The following is a 20413-nucleotide window of genomic DNA, read 5'->3' as shown; positions in this document are numbered from 1 at the left end:
CTAGGCATGACGATGCGAGAGGACGATCAAAGTATCGACCCGTTACTAATGGGGCAAATGGACCAAGTACAATGATGATAAGGAAATGGTTAAAAATATTGACCCGTTATGAATGGCCAAATAAACTAAATCTTGAAGGTGATTTGATAAAACATACTATGCAATGAATTAGAAAGTTGATTATTTTGTGTGATGAAAGTTTGAATTCAATGTTGTATGAAATATGATACAAAAAAATTTATGTTTTGATCTTTAGGTAAATCCCATATTAGTTGAATGGCGAGATTGGAACGAACACGTTACTCGCCCTCACGCGCTTCAGGTTTATTGTAGTTTAAATGGGTCAAAATATTTTTGGTTGTAAATGTTAGTTAAAGCTTACTCTTTGTTTAAAAACTTACCTATGAACTTATGTTTTGGATCTTTTAGTAATGGTTGTCATTTAGAATGGTTATGTATAACTTTAACATCTTTTGGGTAGTCTTCATGTGTTATGTAAAAGTTTTCAAATTGTTGTAAGAAAGTTTAAAGTAAAAGTTTTTGTTCATGTGAAAATTTGGGCATTATACAACTCGAATTCGAACCATAATAATCGAATTATAATGGAATTCGAATCTCGATTTTTCGAATTCTGAACACCCCTAATGTCTCCCCTCAAATGTACAGATGATATGTAACATTTTCTCTCTCCTCCACTGACAACCACTTTTTTATAATATAAAGAGAATACACACGGAATTTTGTGGAAGAGACATGAATGCTCTGAATGCTCTAAGAGCACTCGCATTCCATCTACTATCTCTCACTCTATCTTCAAAATTTAAATTATAACAAAAACATCACTATATCTCATCCACCATCTTTATCTCCACCCCCCCCCCCCTAAAATTTAATAAAAACCGACACATTACCTCCAAATTTGAAAAAACTATTATTCATCCCTGTACCATATTTATCATCCACATACCCACACATACATATGTGAAAAGAGAAAATAACAAAAAAGAAAAAGAAAAGATAGATATGTAAGATGAATGAGATGCGAGACGTGTTGTTAAAACATGAGATAAATTTGGAAAAGTACAATTTTTAGTTAAATTATAGGATATGATAGGATATGATGGATGGGGTGTGATGTTTTTTTACCTAAAGAATGATGATCAAGAAGAAAGGCATGCTTAGCCTAACCCAAAATATACCATGTAGTCCAAGTATCTCATCACGACCCGTGTCTTGTTTGTATATGGATGGAAAAAAATATAGTTTTGATCCTTGCACTTTACAGTAACAAAGCTTATAAAACGGGGTTGCAACTTTTTTTTTTATGAATTGTTGAAATATTGAAATATATTCAAACATATTCACTTTTATGTATTATTCACTTTTATTGAAATATGGTCCAAGTGTTTTATTGTTTTGTGAATGACATGTACTGCTGGGCCGCATATGGACTAAGTGAGATGGGCCGCATATGGACTAAGTGTGCTGGGCCGCATATGGACTAAGTGAGATGGGTCTAATAAGGCTTGGATATAGAAAAAGGATGCTGATAGTTGCTGATTTGATTGACTCAGTCTCAAGAGACTTCTTTTTCTTGTTCCGGTCAAGATACTTGGTTCCAGAATTCTCTCTAGTTTCTCTCTCTAAACATCGCTTAGGGTTTCTGTTCATTTGGTCACTGTTTGTTTTGTATCAGTGATCGTGTTGTGAAATCTTGTGATAATCGATGATTATCGTGTTGATAATCATCTGTATAGTTGAGGGTTGAGAGTTAGTGTCCCTTGTATCTTTGACTCGTTCTTTGTTTCTGCTGTAATCTTCGAATCTGTAGGGTAATAATAGCTTTTTGGTTTGGGTTCTTGTTGATTACGGTTTCATATCATTATTTTGACATGAATGGCTTAAACTACACTAAATCCGTCTTTAACATAACTTGAACCCTTAACCTTAAGGTTGCAACATAAATTGATACTTTTAACATAATAAAATGGGTGAAGCAATACTAACAGCTATCACATAATTACTATTAACTGCCATCAATAGAACCCGGCCATTTTGAAAGCAACCAAGTCTCAATGCAAAGGTCTTCGTACCATCTTTGTTGTAATCTTAAACGGTTCACTAAGCCCAAATTCATTTATATCACATTTCGTTATTATACTATATATAATTTTTAAATGACTGTGTTTACTTCGAATCCATTATAAACTATTTTCTAACTTAATTGATCATATCTAGTTGATTTAGGCTGTATGGTATGTAGGGCTGTTCACGAGCCGAGCCGAACCGAGAGGACCTTTGCTCGTGCTTGGCTTGTTTACAAACCGAACCGAGCGGAGCGGCTCATTTAAAACCGAGCATCAAATCAAGCGAGCATTTTCGAGCAGTAAAAATTCCGAGCAAGCGTCAAGCGAAGTTCGAGCGATTTCGACAACTGTGTTACCCAATTCAAATTTGCGGAGAGAGAGTAACAATGTTGGGTCTCAAGTTTTTATGTCTTAAAAAACATGCACATTTCATGGCATAATATTTTTCTTATGAATAACAATGTTGTGGCTGACGAGGCGATGATTATATTGCACATACAATTACGTTGTGAGCAGGAGACAATTGAATTAGGGTAACGACATGAAACATTGAGGCGATGAACAGACTGTCGTTTATTGGTTTAGAGTTTAACTATTAGTTTTGATTTTAATTTTTTATTGGCATGGTTGGGCTATTACGTATAGATATAGTTGTAAATTTGTATATAGTTTACCAAAATCTAATAGATTGATACATACAAAACTATAAATTTAATTTATATTTAAGTATATATGTATGTGTAAGTGTGTATATATATAGGTGTAATTTATATTTGTGTATATACATGTTTATAGATGTATGTGTATATGTATATGTATATATATATATATATATAATTATTAAAATAATAATTCGAGCCGAGCGAACCTTTGCTCATGCTTGGCTCGTTTACAAACCAAACCGAGCAGAGCGGCTCGTTTATAACCGAGCGTCAAATCGAACGAGCATTTTCCGAGCAATTTCCGAACGAGCGGCGAGCGAGCGACGAGCGATTTGAACGGCCCTAATGGTATGGGTTGACGCCCCCTCCACCTCAGCCAAAAAGCCCCCAATAGCGCCTCCCCTCCTTCTGTTTTTCAAAGCGCCATTAGGGGGCGTTATTCAATACTCACGAGCACAATAACAAGCTGCAACGGATGTTTTGTAAGGCCAACTCAATATTAAATCAATAATGGGGAACGTTATTGACAATTGAAGGGCCTTTTCACTACTAGAAAAAAACCTTCAACGACACGCTTTGCGTGTCATTAAAGGCTAGATGTGATACACAAAAGAGTGTCAAGGAAGCCCCTTTCATTAATTGAAGATGACATGCATTTGTGTGTCATCCATTTATGACACACTTTAATGACACACCTTTATGACATGCTTTAATGACACTCCTTAATGACACGTTTTAATGACACAGTCTAATGAGACACCTTTATGACACGCTTTAATGACACACCTTAATGACATGCATTTATGACACGCGTTGATGACACATTTTAATGACACGCGTTTATCACACTTTAATGACAACATTTATGACACGCATTGCGAGTCACGGTTTTCATTGTTTATTTTTTTAGAATTTTGAATTTTCTTTAGAGAACCAAAACAATATATAAATCTATTTCATGACAAAATACACAAAAACCAAAACAATTCATTTCATAGTCATACGTCAAATATAATTCAAATATCTTAAGTTAACAAAAAGTATTATTTGGCGTACATACTTCAACATCTAAAATAGTCACTTAAAAACAAACGTTGCCCCATAACTCGAACACCCTTCACATATTCCATCAATATCCTCATCCGTGTATACCACTTTGCCTTCCCCAACCTGAGAAAAATATTAAAGAACCTAAATACATACACTTTGATATGAAAAACAATTAATGACAAACAAAATTATAGAGACTAAATACATACACTTTGATATGATAAACAAAGATGATATCCACACAATTATGTTCTCATTCCATCCGGTTATTTAGTTATCTTTTCACCCAGTTTCTTTTATATGCAAATCAAACACACAAATCTCATCAAAATCCCCAAAATTATAAACTAGATTTAGTGATCTAAAAACAATTTTGCAACTAATTAGCTAACAAACTAATAATACTCCAAAAGTAATCATGTAAAAAGTAGTACTTACGTTGTCATTGGCAAGTACTTCAATTCCTTCTTCAACCACCTCTTCCATGAACTTCAACACATAATAGCCACATTCAGTACCTCCCGTCTGATATGGACACTACACAATTAAAGATTCCAATTCAGTCGATGAAGTTAAAGCTACAATTTCAACACATATACAGTACACAAATAAAAAGTTATGTTTCTTTCAATAAGAAATAGATGCTCACCTTAGCCTTAACCCAGTTGACACTTTGCATAGCATACAAGGCGATTGCCCTAAAAAATTAAGAAATATATTATAATAATATAATATAATTTTTTGATAATGTATATTACTTACACATCAATAATTTGCCTTAACACTTGATTGTGCTATTGCTTATAGAATCAAGATAATAGCATGTATATGTTCTCATGTCCAAAACTATCAACACCCAATGTCTTCTACAAAAACCAAAAACCAAACTATGTCAAATAATATCAAGATAATAGTTTTTTTTTTCTTTATGAATGTCTTCTATAAAAACCAAATAAGTCAGATAATATCAAGATAATTTTTTTTCTTTATAAATAGTTATTTAAATGGAAAATCATACCCGGGATTATAGGGCAATATGATGATGTCATTGTCCTTTCTTGTAGAAGAGATCTAAGTGAACAAAATTTCGTGTGATACGGTTGAGAAGAGGTTCTACGTGAACGTGATTGTGTTCTGTGTGAACAAAAAGTGGAGACAAATCTGTGTGATTCATTGGTGCCGATCGAGATTGTCGAGGGGACTAAAAAAAGGGAGAAGAATTCTATGTGAATTATGCAAGAAGAACCTGTGTGGTTCGAGCTAATCAGTTTAAATGAAGTGATAAGAAGTGTTGAAAAATAGCTGTGATCGTTTCTGTGTGTTAGCGATCAGATCAGTTAGGCAGGATTCTGGGTGAAATCAGAAGGCAAGAGGAACATTAGAGGAGAGCAACAGGCAAGGAGAATTGATCAAAGTTCAGTGGTCGATTAGAAAAAGCATGGTTTGGCATATGTTTCATGTAGAAAAGAATTAAGAAAAGGGGTAAAGAATCTAAGTGATTCTTTGTGAATCTAAAAGCAAAACAGACGGGAGGAGGTGAATGCATTTCATAAAAGGAATGTTATGAACGTTAGCTATGGAGGAGTTTAGACGGAGATGGTGGTCCGATCGACAGCAAACGATGGTTGTGAGAAGTAGTGATCGGGAAACGACGTACCAGTATGCTTCAGTGCTCTGAACCGTGGGTCTATATCGGGCTGAAACAGTCTCGAGTGTCACTGAAATAGAGCTGTTTCAGGCCTGCATTGATGATGAAATAGTACTAGGTGATGGTGTATACGGCTACCAAAAATGGGTGAGTAAGAATACAACCAAGAGCGAGTTTAAAGAAGTGATTTAGCAAGAAACAAATCGGATGTTTGTGAACTGATACTCTTTGTGAACAAATCGGAGTTGACTATCACCGACTTCCGCCCAGCAGAGGGGTGATCGGCATTTACGACCGTACAATGCCTCAAAAGGTGCCGCCTGAATACTAGTGTGATAGCTGTTATTGTAGGAGAATTCCACCAGCGGCAGATGCTTCTCCCAGTTCTTGCCAAAATCGATCACACATGCTCTAAGCATGTCTTCCAGGGTTTGGATGGTGCGTTCAGACTGCCCATCCGTTTGCGGGTGATAAGCGGTGCTCATGTCCAAACGTGAGCCGAAGGATTTGTGCATAGCTTGCCACAACTCGGAAGTAAAACGAGCGTCTCGGTCAGAAATAATAGAAGTTGGCACCCCGTGCCTGGAGACTACTTCCTTCAAATAGATTTCTGCTAAGGTAGAAAACTTGTCTGTTTCCTTAATGGCCAGAAAGTGTGCAGACTTAGTCAAACGATCTACTATCACCCAGATAGTATCATTCCCGCGTTGAGATCTAGGTAGCCCTGTAACAAAATCCATGGAAATTTGCTCCCATTTCCATTTCGGGATTTCCGGTTGTTGTTGTAGGCCTGCTGGTTTCTGATACTCGATCTTGACTCTTGCGCAGGTCAAACATTTGCCAACATAGGTTGCTATGTGGGCTTTCATGCCAGGCCACCAGTAAGTGGTCCTTAAGTCGTGGTACATCTTATCTGCACCAGGATGTACCGAATAACGGGACTTATGGGCTTCGTCCATCACAAGCTCTCGTAGATCTCCGTAGAGTGGGACCCAAATGCGCCCTGCCACATAGTAGGCGCCGTCTTCTTTTTGTTCTAGTTGCTGCCTCGATCCTCGCAGGGACTCAGCCCTGATGTTTTCCGATTTCAAAGCTTCAATCTGAGCATTTCGGATCTGGGTAGGGAGACTAGACTGGATGGTAAGTTGTAATGCTCGCACGCGCCGTGGTATAGTGTCCTTTCGGCTGAGGGCGTCTGCCACGACATTGGCCTTGCCCGGATGATACTTGATGGCGCATTCATAATCATTCAAAAGTTCGACCCATCGACGTTGTCGCATGTTTAACTCCTTCTGCTTAAAGATATGCTCGAGACTCCTGTGATCGGTGTAAATGGTGCACTTGGTACCGTACAGGTAATGTCTCCATATCTTAAGCGCAAATATCACTGCTCCCAATTCCAAGTCGTGTGTTGTGTAGTTCCTTTCATGTGTCTTAAGTTGTCGAGAGGCGTAAGCAATAACTTTCTCGCGTTGCATCAACACGCAACCGAGCCCATGAATAGACGCATCGCAGTAGACCACAAAGTCGTCAGTGCCTGCAGGTAACGAGAGAATAGGAGCACTGCAGAGGTTATCCTTAAGCCTCTGAAAAGCAGATTCCTGTGCTTCATTCCACTTGTAGGTGACGCCTTTCTGAGTGAGCGTAGTGAGGGGTTGTGCAATCTTCGAGAATCCCTGAATGAATCTGCGGTAGTAACCTGCCAATCCCAAGAATTGGCGAACTTCGGTCGGAGTCTTCGGGGTAGGCCAATTCTTTATAGAGTCGATCTTAGCTGGGTCGACGTGGATTCCATCCTTGTTAACCACGTGCCCAAGGAAATGGACTTCTCGAAGCCAGAAGTCGCATTTCGAGAACTTGGCATACAGTTGCTCATTGCGAAGGAGTTCGAGGATAAGGCGTAGGTGCTGTTCATGCTCTTCCTGACTTTTCGAGTAGATCAAGATGTCGTCTATAAACACGATCACAAATTTGTCGAGGTAGGGTTTGCATACCCGGTTCATGAGATCCATGAATACTGCAGGGGCGTTGGTCATTCCGAAGGGCATAACGAGGAATTCATAATGACCATAACGATTTCTGAATGCAGTCTTGGAGATATCTTCATTACGGACCCTCAACTGATGGTAGCCTGATCGCAGGTCAATCTTAGAGTAGTAGCTCGATCCTTGCAGTTGATCAAACAAATCGTCGATTCGCGGGAGAGGGTAACGATTCTTGATGGTAACCTTGTTCAACTCACGGTAGTCAATGCACATTCGGAACGTGCCATCCTTCTTCTTAACAAAGAGTACCGGTGCTCCCCAGGGTGATGAACTAGGACGGATAAACCCTTTATCCAAAAGTTCCTGTAGTTGAGTAGAGAGTTCCTTCAATTCTGCGGGGGCTAGTCGATAAGGTGCACGAGCTATAGGCGCTGCTCCGGGAGCTAGCTCGATTTGGAATTCGACCTGACGGTGGGGAGGGAGTCCAGGTAATTCCTCAGGAAATACCTCGGGGTAGTCACGCACTACTGGAAAATCTCCAATCCTCTTTTCCTTTTCCTGCGTGTTGGTGACAAGTGCTAAGATAGCGGTGTGCCCTTTTCGTAGACACTTCTGGGCTTTCAAGAACGAGATAATGCCGGAGATTTCTCCACTTTTGCCACCTTGTACAATGAGGGGTTTGCCAGAACGGCGAGGAATACGAACTGCTTTCTCTTGACAGAGGATCTCAGCGCGATGCTTGGATAACCAATTCATACCAATAACGACGTCGAAGCTTCCGAGAGTAACAGGGAAAAGATCGATACTAAAGGTCTGACCAGACAACTCTAGTTTGCAGCCCTTGACAACATGTGAGGCCTCGATGTTTCTACCATTAGCTAACTCGACGGTATGAGGAGAACTTAATAACGAAAGCGGACGCTTAAGCTTCTTACTAATACGTAGGGATACATAACTAGCATCGGCACCGGAATCAAATAACACAGAAACATAACGATCATCGAGTAGGAACTTACCCGCCACGACATTGGGGTCATTCCTTGCTTCACCAGCTCCAATCACGAAAGCTCTTCCTCTAGCACCATTCCCAGCATTGTTGTTCTGATTGTTGTTCCCAGCTCCCTGGTTATTGTTGCGATTCTGATTCAGTTCAGGGCAATCCTTCTTAAAGTGCCCCTCAGCTCCACACTTAAAACATGCCCGGTTGTTTCCCTGCTGCTGTTGCTGTTGGGGTTGTTGCTGATTCTGTCTAGCTGGGAACTGACTTCGACAATCCTTGGCGTCGTGCCCCATCTTGTGGCATCGTTGACACTGGCCCTTGTTACATGCCCCATTGTGGTGCCTGTTACACTTGTTGCACTTAGGGTAGCTTCCCCGGTAGCCACCCTGTTGCTGGGTGCCTTTGTTGTTTTCAGTTTTCCTTAGCTGTGCTGGGGCCTGAGTGGGGTTAGCATCCTTGCTTTGACTTCCTTCCCACTTACGCTTGCTGTCACTAGAAGTTCCGACGGTAGCATTGATCCTTTTGGGCAACCGGCCCTCTTCTACGGCCTGATCAGTAAGTTTGTGAGCAAGTCGAACAATCGGCTGAATGGTAGTGTGGTTGGCTGTAGTGACATGGCTTCGAATCTCTGGAGCCAAACCTTTGATATACAGTTCGATCCTTCGGTACATTGGTCGTGACATGTTTGGGCAAAGAGCAGCATAGTCGTTAGACAGCTTGGTGTAAGTTTCAATCTCTGACCCAACCATCTTGAGTTCATAGTACTCGTTCTCAAGCTTGTGGATGTCATCCCGGTGACAGTATTCATCCTTAATCATGTCCTTGAAATCCTCCCATGCGGTAGCATTTGCAGTTTCCAATCCAAACATCTGAATCTGCGCCTTCCACCAAGAAAGCGCGCTTCCTTCAAGCGTAGCAGTAGCAAACTTCACCCAGTTCGCAGGGGGACACTCGCAAACAGCAAAGACAGCTTCAATTTTCTCAATCCAATGTAGAAGACCTATGGCACCCTCAGTGCCGTTGAAAGGGAGAGGCTTGCAATCCATGAAAGTTTTGAAAGTACACACTGGTGGTTGCGCAGGTGCATGCTGACCTGTTCGTGAGAAGCGAAGCGTATAGGTTTAGAGGCGAAAAGTCGATGCGGCGGTAGGATCTAAACATCCTAAAACAACGAGCTTACCTATAGGGTGAGCTGCAAAAGCCGCAGCCACTGTGTTGAGCAGGTTAGTGAACTGAGCCTGTGTCATGTTGATGTTTCCTCTTCCGCGTCCACTCATTGTCTTCATAACCAGAAAACACAGTATGAGTGTGATACCGTAGTGTAGCGAGAATGAGATAGAAGAGAGAGGTGTATCTATCTAGTTTAGGCACACTAGTACGTATAGCATAACAGGAAACAGTAAGCAACAAGTAAACACTGATCCGAGCTATGAGGTCAAACGTGTCGAGCCTTGCACTTGGAGTGTAGCGTCGTTGCGAGTCACGGGTTATAGTCTGGTTTTCTCCAAAAAGATTTTCCCCTTTTTCTAAAACCAAGTTCACTATAACCAATGGCTCTGATACCAATCTGTCACACCCCCAAAATCCACCCTGCGGATAACACCCGCTTCGGGGGCGTGACTGACCAGGATCCAGCCACCAATTATACCGAATACTTAAGTTAATAACAAAAGTAGTACTTACTATTCATAAGCTTAGCAAATATTAAGTTCAGAGTTTAAAGTTTCAAATTCCAAAACAGTATTAAGTAGCGGAAGCATAAGTACGGTAGTTTAAAACAAGGTTCATGATTCAGAATAAGGTAACACCCAACACAAGGGTGAACAGACACTACACATTCCCAAGCTGCAAGCTCCTTCGTCACTGGTTACCTGCAATGCATGCAGTAAGGGGTCAACAATAATGCTGAGTGAGTCCACTAGTTGTCCAGTTTTAATTACCAAAAACTTTGTTTCACCGGTTAATTTATCCGTTTATACATGCCCTGGGGAGCTACCCCAAAAGTTAGCGACTAAACTGTTTTTCCAATACCGAACACTAGGTAATCGTTGCGTATCCGCAGGATGCCCCGATGTCAATGTTCTATCATCATTGACGGATTTCTGAGTACATTAGTTCACGACCGTCCCAAACCAGGGCACGGTGTGAGGCTGGTAAACACCTAAATAGCGCTATCAACTAATAACCCGCTCGCCTAACCCGGCGACTAATCGGTATTTGTAGTAGGGACTTGAGTGATAGAGTTTTGTTTAGTGCCGTTAGTTGCAATCCGTATAAACAGTAATTAACCAAAAGGTTTCCCAACACCCGGGAAGAAAAAGTAAGTTTTGTTCCCAATAACTAGGGAAGGTAAATGGTATCCCCTTTTACCAGGGGATAGGGTTGTTAGTCTCGTGTCCCAACCACCGGGACGCATGCTTTTAAGTTGTGAACTCACCTTGGGTTGCTCGGTAGGTTTAGGTTACTTGTCAATCACGTTGGTCACCATGTCCTAACATGGTTACCGGTATAGGTCAGGTTCGGTATGCAAGTAATCACGTAAGAACATATACAGGCACATAACATGCATACAAGTAATAGTCATGGGGTTATTGGGCCGGCCCTAACATTCACATATTCAAACAGAATACAGCAGCACATAATCCAGTCAACAGATAGCCCAAGTTTAACACATATGGGCCCAATAGCCAAAATGAACAGCCCACTCGCAACCAGCTGGTCTCGAGTCGCAACCAGGTGGTTTCGGCTTGTCGTGTTATGGTTGCGAGTCGCAACCGTGGTCTCGAGTTGTCACGTTTTGGTTGCGAGTCGCAACGGCGTGGTCTCGAGTCGCAACCGTGTGGTTTCGAGTCGTAATGCCGTCGTTGCGAGTCGGAAACTGTCATTTTCATGTACACGTGATGATGCAGATGCATCAGTCCATTTTGTACCAAGAATTCAGGCCCAAATCCGGAAATAACCAATAAGATTTCTACAAACACTTTTCCTCATTTGACCATTAAACCATATAGATCAAACTTTGCCATTTTAAATCTTCAAACCATCTTCAACTAGTTCATCAAATGTTCATAGTTTTCTAGGGTTTTCTCCTTAACAAATTCATACATTTATGAACCAAAAAAAAAAATCACATATTTACAACAAGATTATCATGGCAAGAACAAAGAACATACAATATATAGCCGAAATCTTATGTTTAGTATCATCATCTTTGCAAGAAATAAAGAAGCATAGTTTGGTTAGCCATACCCATTCTTAGACTACCATTTTCTAGTCATTTTAATCATGCCACAAGTATTCACACATAAATGGTTTTCACATATAGTTTACTTCACAAATCACCCTAGAATCATACATAATGTTTCTAACCAAGCATTTTCTACTTCACATACACAACATAAGTCCTATGTACATAATGATGACTAACCGGTTGAGAAGGAGAAGAATGAGCCGAAATAAAGGAAGAAGCCGAGGAGATGAAGTGTCCGAGTTAGTGGTGATGAACTTGTCCGAGTTTCTTGTCCGGGATCCAAGCTTGAACCGAGAAGAGAAGGAGAGGATGGTTTGTTGGTTGAGGGTTTTCTTGGTTGAGAGAAAGTAGGAGAAGTGTGGGTGTGTTGTGCCAAATGAAGGAAATGAAGGAAAGTGGGGATTATATACCAAGTGTCAACAAGACTAAGGGGGTTTCGGGTTGGGCTTGGGGTTTCGGCCCAAACCGGTTTCGGCTCAAAGGCCCACTCGAGACCGAGTGGTCCACTCGCAACCGCCCGGTTGCGAGTCATGGTCTCGGGTCGTGGTTTCGGCTCTCATATAAATATATATAATACATACATACATCACATATCATGCACAAAGGTCACGTTTTCATTTAATAATATTTATATACACAAAATATTACAAGGTGTTCGTTCGGAAAAACCTCGAGTGTCACATGTTGATTCTTTGATTTGGGAGTCTGCAAGTGCATATCGAAGAACCCAATTTTGTGTTCCAAAAGTCTAGATAGGGAAACCCATTTTGTTCTAAAATTCAAAAGAAAAAATCTATTTCTGTTTCTTGTCATCTATAGTGATTCTTTACATCATTGATGTAACCCGGGGTTAGTAAAAACATAAACAAATTTTAAAAATGGGTACACCAAGCGTATAAAGTACCGTTTCGTATAAACATTATATTATGTAACAATATATCTATTTTTCAAATCACTATTAAGTAATCGAAATAAACAAAAAAAAAATCAGTGATACCTGATTGACAAGATGGATGTGAATCTTGGTAACAGTGTCTCACTTGATCTCTGCGGCTAACAACGGTGGATGGATTCTGTGATTTCTGAAGAAAGGCAAATAGATGTTAGCTTTTAGAAACTAGGGTTTTGTGTGGGAGCACTTCGTGCTGATAACGTGAGAAAAACCAAAGAGAAATAGAGATAAACTGAATTATTTTCTTCATTCTATTCAACATTACAATATATAGATAAACAGAACTATAAACCCTAAAGCCCATAAGTAATGGGTTGGTCCTAAAATGTCTGGTTTATAACATTTTAAACTTTGTCTGAAATAAAACTGGTGTTTTTAATAATGACTTTTTAATGTGAAAAATATGACAAGTTTTAATATGATTATTTATCCGGGTGGGTATGAAAAGTAAGACTATTAAGCTACTTTTATTATTTTCTACCTTATAATTTAATTAAGAATTTATAATTTTTAAAATTTATCTATTATTTAAAAAAAAAACCTTTCACATTTTATCCATCACTTTTTTTTACTTACTCATAAACACATATTTATTATATTTCTCATTTTTATACACTTACAATAATTTGTTGGATTATGAATAATATCTTTTTATAATATGAAAAACCATAGAGCAATGTTTCAAAATACACTAGCGGTGTAGAGAAATGATAAATGAGATGTAATGAGTTTTAGTAGTTTTTTATTTTTATTTTTTAATTTTAAAGATAAAGGAGAGGTTGAATGATGACATGTGAATGCTATTCCCCTATATATTTGTGTGTGAGAACCTTATATTAGATAAATGGTTATGAGTGGATAAGAAAGAAAATGTTATCATTTATCAGTAAAATTTATAGGTACACTGTTAAACTAAATATAAGATCAATATGTACAATTTCTTTTTCATTTTCAATATCAGATTTCCATTTGTCCTCTCATCAGAAAGACGTCATTGAATGCCTATAGAGGCCTCACGCTCAGGATTTCTTAATTGTTATTCCTCTTGAAGGTCTAGGTCAACGTAAGTCAGCGGTGGAGTACCGGGAGTTTAAGTATCGCCATGACTTTATTCGAGACGCGTTAATGGATATTCTCAGACGAGCAAGGATCTCAGCAAAGAAAGAGGCATCGGTTAATTTTCTTACAGACCCGGCGGAAGGGAGGTCCACCCTACGACCAGCTGACGTGCTAGTTTTTGGTTTGGAGGGCGGGAAACATACTTGTGTCGATCTCATAGGTATATCCCCCCTAGCCGGGTTTCGGTAAAATGGGTTTGTGGCAGAGCAAGCGGTACTGAAAGCATAGTAAAAAAAGGTGGAAAAACACGTGAAAGCTTGTGAGGATAATCAATATGCCTTTGTCCCCGTGGCGTTTGACACGTTTGGCTCCTTGGCGCCAGAGGCGGTTTGGTTCTTGGCTAGAATTCAGAGTGTGGTCCACATCAACTTTTCGACTCCTCAGGGGCGAGGCTTTGTTTTTAGCAGATTACTGTTTTCTATTTAGAAGGGGATGGCGACGCAGTTTGTTGCTCGTCTACCTGCTATCCTTATGTAATTTGCCCTGGTGATTGGAACGAAAGAATTGTTCGATAACAAAAAAAAATAATATTTGTTATACGTTTATCATTTAATTTTTCTCTCTCCTCAACTTACAACCAATTTCAAAATGTATTAAAAAATTACAGTGGGTGAACAATGTCTCCTAGGGGTGTTCATCGAATCGAATACCGAACTTTCGAATTAATCGAATCGAAATTTTATTTTTTACTTGAATTCGTATTCAATTCGATTTGTATTCGAAACTCGAATTCGATTTAATTAAAATTCACCCTAAACTATAAATATTTTACTTTTACTTTTTAAAATTACTACAAACTAATTATATTTAACATAAAATATAATAATCGGCAAATTTAATTAACCATAAATATGTCAAAACACCAAAATTTTGAAGATAAGTTGGATACTAGTAGCGATATAAGTTAGGTAAAAATATAGAAATAAGTAGTATAGGTTATTTGTCATTAGGTTTGGTAATGTTATGAATAATAAATTTATCACTTACGGATGTAATTTATACTTTGGCCCAAATTTAGAAGTTATATGTGCGTGTATATATATGTGTGTTTGTGTGTGTACGTATATATATATATATATATATATATATATATATATATATATATATATATATATATATATATATATATATATATATATTAAAAATTATAAGTAAATTGAATTCGAATTGAAAACCATAAATTCGTATTCGATTTGAATTCGATTACTGGACTCGAATACGAACCAACTTTTAACACCCAAAAAACGAACATATATTATTTATCTCGTTTTTATATAAAATCCTTGGTGCGAAAAGGATGGCAATTAGAAACACCCACCCCCACCCCACGGCCCAAAAACCTAAACCCCCACTCCCACTCAAAAACCTAACCCCCCCCCTCCCCCCCTTCGCAATAAAAAAAAAAAAACTATATCTTACCTATCTAAACTTGCTCAAGGATAGATAAGTTGTAATTTCTCATTGGTGAAGTTTATTGGAAACATGATATGAATGTGCTAAATCTTGTATGCGTTTTGATAGTATGACATGAATTAAGGTAGAAATCTTATTCACAGTCATCATATGAATGAAAGTAGATGAAGAATTTAGGTATGTGTTCAATATATGTGAAAGCTCTTATGTAGGATGAAGTGGGTTTTGAGTTTTGACCATATATTTTGGAGTTTTAGTTAAAATTGATGTTAGCTTATCAATATGGATGTAGAATAAATGATTGTTGTTGAAGGTTATTGTTATAATTAGTATAATTGGGGAATTGGATATGTGGAAAATGGTACATAACAACATGAAAAACTGTAGATTCTAAGCAACTAGAATTTGTTGCACACCAAGTGCTCGATAAATGCATTAGGTGATAATTGTGTGAATTGCGACAACTATTAGTGATGTTTATGTTTATGTTTAAAATGAAAGAAATCATTGTGTGTGACGGAATGGATTCATTAGAACTAAAGAATGAATGCGTTAAATGTAGGCGTGAAAGGGGAAGGTTCAAGCAATCGGAAACCCCAAGGCTCACAAGATCAAGGTATGTTAATTTGATTTCAAATTAAAGTCATATTCTTTTAACTATTCAAGGTTAAATTTTAAGGAATGGTCAAAGCTTTGACCCGTTAAGAACGGGTCAAACGAATTAAGTAAGAGGATGTAACGGAATGGTTAAGGCGTTGACCCGTTATGAACGTGTCAAACGAATTAAGTATAAGGATGTAAAGAAATGGTCAAAATGTTGAACCATTACGAACGGGTCAAAAGGACTAGGCATGACGATGCGAGAGGACGATCAAAGTATCGACCCGTTACTAATGGGGCAAATGGACCAAGTACAATGATGATAAGGAAATGGTTAAAAATATTGACCCGTTATGAATGGCCAAATAAACTAAATCTTGAAGGTGATTTGATAAAACATACTATGCAATGAATTAGAAAGTTGATTATTTTGTGTGATGAAAGTTTGAATTCAATGTTGTATGAAATATGATACAAAAAAATTTATGTTTTGATCTTTAGGTAAATCCCATATTAGTTGAATGGCGAGATTGGAACGAACACGTTACTCGCCCTCACGCGCTTCAGGTTTATTGTAGTTTAAATGGGTCAAAATATTTTTGGTTGTAAATGTTAGTTAAAGCTTACTCTTTGTTTAAAAACTTACCTATGAACTTATGTTTTGGATCTTTTAGTAATGGTTGTCATTTAGAATGGTTATGTATAACTTTAACATCTTTTGGGTAGTCTTCATGTGTTATGTAAAAGTTTTCAAATTGTTGTAAGAAAGTTTAAAGTAAAAGTTTTTGTTCATGTGAAAATTTGGGCATTATACAACTCGAATTCGAACCATAATAATCGAATTATAATGGAATTCGAATCTCGATTTTTCGAATTCTGAACACCCCTAATGTCTCCCCTCAAATGTACAGATGATATGTAACATTTTCTCTCTCCTCCACTGACAACCACTTTTTTATAATATAAAGAGAATACACACGGAATTTTGTGGAAGAGACATGAATGCTCTGAATGCTCTAAGAGCACTCGCATTCCATCTACTATCTCTCACTCTATCTTCAAAATTTAAATTATAACAAAAACATCACTATATCTCATCCACCATCTTTATCTCCACCCCCCCCCCCCTAAAATTTAATAAAAACCGACACATTACCTCCAAATTTGAAAAAACTATTATTCATCATGTACCATATTTATCATCCACATACCCACACATACATATGTGAAAAGAGAAAATAACAAAAAAGAAAAAAAAGATAGATATGTAAGATGAATGAGATACGAGACGTGTTGTTAAAACATGAGATAAATTTAGAAAAGTACAATTTTTAGTTAAATTATAGGATATGATAGGATATGATGGATGGGGTGTGATGTTTTTTTTACCTAAAAAATGATGATCAAGAAGAAAGGCATGCTTAGCCTAACCCCAAATATACCATGTAGTCCAAGTATCTCATCACGACCCCTGTGTCTTGTTTGTATATGGATGGAAAAAATATAGTTTTGATCCTTGCACTTTACAGTAACAAAGCTTATAAAACAGGGTTGCAACTTTTTTTTTTATGAATTGTTGAAATATTGAAATATATTCAAACATATTCACTTTTATGTATTATTCACTTTTTATTGAAATATGGTCTGTTTTATTGTTTTGTGAATGACATGTACTGCTGGGCTGCATATGGACTAAGTGAGATGGGCCGCATATGGACTAAGTGTGCTGGGCCGCATATGGAAAGGATGCTGATAGTTGCTGATTTGATTGACTCAGTCTCAAGAGACTTCTTTTTCTTGTTCCGGTCAAGATACTTGGTTCCAGAATTCTCTCTAGTTTCTCTCTCTAAACATGGCTTAGGTTTCTGTTCATTTGGTCACTGTTTGTTTTGTATCAGTGATCGTGTTGTGAAATCTTGTGATAATCGATGATGATCGTGTTGATAATCATATGTATAGTTGAGGGTTGAGAGTTAGTGTCCCTTGTATCTTTGATTCGTTCTTTGTTTCTGCTGTAATCTTCGAATCTGTAGGGTAATAATAGCTTTTTGGTTTGGGTTCTTGTTGATTACGGTTTGATATCATTATTTTAACATGAATGGCTTAAACTACATTAAATCCGTCTTTGACATAACTTGAACCCTTAACCTTAAGGTTGCAACATAAATTGATACTTTTAACATAATAAAATGGATGAAGCAATACTAACAGCTATCACATAATTAAAACCTATATAAATTAGCAAACTTTTTGTGCATAAGGACTTGTAAGTTGTGCTTTAGGTGTTTTCCAAAAAAAAAAAAAACTTGATTTTTTTGTTTTAACCCAAAGGTTTGTACATTTTCCAATTTTAACCCTACATAATTTGTTTTTTTAACTTTAACCCAAAACTTTTCATTCTTTGCAATTTAACTTCATAACTTTTATCACTTATACTTTTCATCTTTCGCAAATTTTCGTTTTACGTATAGTTCTAAAATTTTCGAGTTAATACGACGCAATGTGCATGTTTGGTTCAACGTTTTTACCTCTATTTTTCCATGTTTGATAGGTTCGTCGCAATACGCATATTATAGGTCGAGTCAGTGTTGGTTGTCGATGACGGTTGTGTGACATTAGTACTATTTGACACCGTTTTACGCCCCGCCGCAACGCGGGGTGTGCTTTGGGGATTTTCAAAGAAAAAATTGTTATGCATATGGTTGTCGTAACGTTGGCTTTGGGGGTTTTCCAAAAAAAAATTGATTTTTTTTACTTGTCACCCAAAAGTATTTCATAAATTACTTTTAACCCAAAACTATTTTTTTTACTTTTAACCCAAAACTTTTTATCTTTTACAATCTATCCTCATAACTTTTTTTACTTTCAACTTTGGTCCTTTATAGTTTTCATTTTCCGCAAATTTTGCGCTCTATGCTTGGTTCTAAATTTTGTGACTTAACACATCACATCGTGCGTCTTTGGCTTAACGTTTTTACGTTTCGTTCTAAATTTTGCGAGTTAACACGACGCAACGTGCGTGTGTGGGTGATCGTTTTTACATCGTCTATTTTTACCCCGTTTGACAGGGTTTAACATAACGTGTGGGTCTTAGATCGACTTATTTATAAATAAAGAATTCCCGCCGCATTGCGGCGGGTCGTAATCCTAGTTACTATTAACTGCCATCAATAGAACCCGGCCATTTTGAAAGCAACCAAGTCTCAATGCAAAGGTCTTCGTACCATCTTTATTGTAATCTAAAACGGTTCACTAAACCTAAATTCATTTATATCACATTTCGTTATTATACTATATATAATTTTTAAATGACTGTGTTTACTTCGAATCCATTATAAACTATTTTCTAACTTAAATGATCATATCTAGTTGATTTAGGCTGTATGGTACTAGGTTATCACCCGCGAATTTCGCAGGTAGAAACATTAACTTTATATTAATCGAACTATGTCATTAAATGAAATAAAAATACATGTTTTCGAACATAATTTTTTTTATAATTGTTTTGAATTGAAAGTTATAGTCATTGGGTTGCGAGTAAGGTTAGAAACTTCAGGCAAGAACCAGAGGCAGAAACTTGCCTCATTGAATGACCCAAGAAACAAAAAAAAAGAACTTTTATTTTTTATAATAAAATATACGCATGGAGTTGTTCGAACCTACAAAACAAACTCATTTAATTAAATTTATAAATTAATTAAAAGTTTACATAAGAAAATATAAACAACAAAAACTTTATTCATTAAATATACATTATATATTTTTTTAACAATCATGACCAATCGAAATATAACAAATTAACAACATGGATAATAATATAGTGTTGATTGTTCCCATTTTCAAATAATCACTTGCTTATTAAAAAAAATCCATTAACTTTGAAGGCATTAAACTGACATGCTAATGGTATTCATTCATACCTAATACGATACGCTAATCAATAAATAAAACACACACACTAAAAAAACCATTCAAATAATAATGTTGAGTAAATCATTCAAAACTCTATCCAAATGTATGCCATTTAGTACTCAATGGTAACAAAACACACAACAAAGTGAAACCATCATGCTGCCTCCTGCAATTGAGGTGCCTACATAAAGATGTACTGCAGAAAACATAGATTAAACTAATCGCTCTTAACACGATACATTTTTCGTATAAAATGAGCGAAACTTAATCTTCCAAGTACCTCGAATGGTTTGCCGGATCGTTCAAAATCCAGTATGTTTAGAGCAACTTCACAGCTCTATGAAACAATCGGCTCTGGATCTTTGGAGAATTCCTCAAGTAGAGATATACACTGGTCATCTATAAAAATGGTTTATTAAGGTCAAAAAACATAAAGTTTTTCATAAAAGTGTCCCGAGTCAACCCAACAGAGCCGTTTTGACCCTAAAAACCATATTTGACTACCTACCCAACATAGTCCATTTTCCACCAAATGTTATTAAAAAGTATAGTAGATTTTAGAAGCATGATTACCTTATATTTTTGGTTTTAAAAAAATGTGGCAACTCTCTCTCTCTCATTTTCTTTGTGTTAAATTGTTTTTTTTCCTTTTCGTTTCAGTTTTTCGTTCAGCATATAATTCAGTTTATAACAATCTCTCATTTTTTTATACTTAAATGTGAATCTAATAAGTTC

At 37.2% G+C, this 20413-nt stretch overlaps 2 long non-coding RNA genes across 2 annotated transcripts; both read right to left on the bottom strand.

The window, feature by feature from the left end:
* Positions 1-3713: 3713 nt before the first annotated feature.
* On the bottom strand, positions 3714-4337 carry LOC110874137. Its single transcript, XR_002555673.2, has 2 exons — positions 4238-4337; positions 3714-3919 (listed from the first exon to the last, which is right to left on the bottom strand). It is a non-coding gene; the product is annotated as an uncharacterized LOC110874137 (long non-coding RNA).
* A 15394-nt stretch (positions 4338-19731) lies between these two features.
* On the bottom strand, positions 19732-20073 carry LOC118481980. Its single transcript, XR_004866548.1, has 2 exons — positions 19959-20073; positions 19732-19874 (listed from the first exon to the last, which is right to left on the bottom strand). It is a non-coding gene; the product is annotated as an uncharacterized LOC118481980 (long non-coding RNA).
* Positions 20074-20413: the final 340 nt, after the last annotated feature.

Source organism: Helianthus annuus, chromosome 9 (assembly GCF_002127325.2).
Source record: "Helianthus annuus cultivar XRQ/B chromosome 9, HanXRQr2.0-SUNRISE, whole genome shotgun sequence".
In the NCBI taxonomy this organism is placed as follows: Eukaryota; Viridiplantae; Streptophyta; class Magnoliopsida; order Asterales; family Asteraceae; genus Helianthus; species Helianthus annuus.
This window is presented reverse-complemented; position numbering and strand designations above follow the sequence as displayed.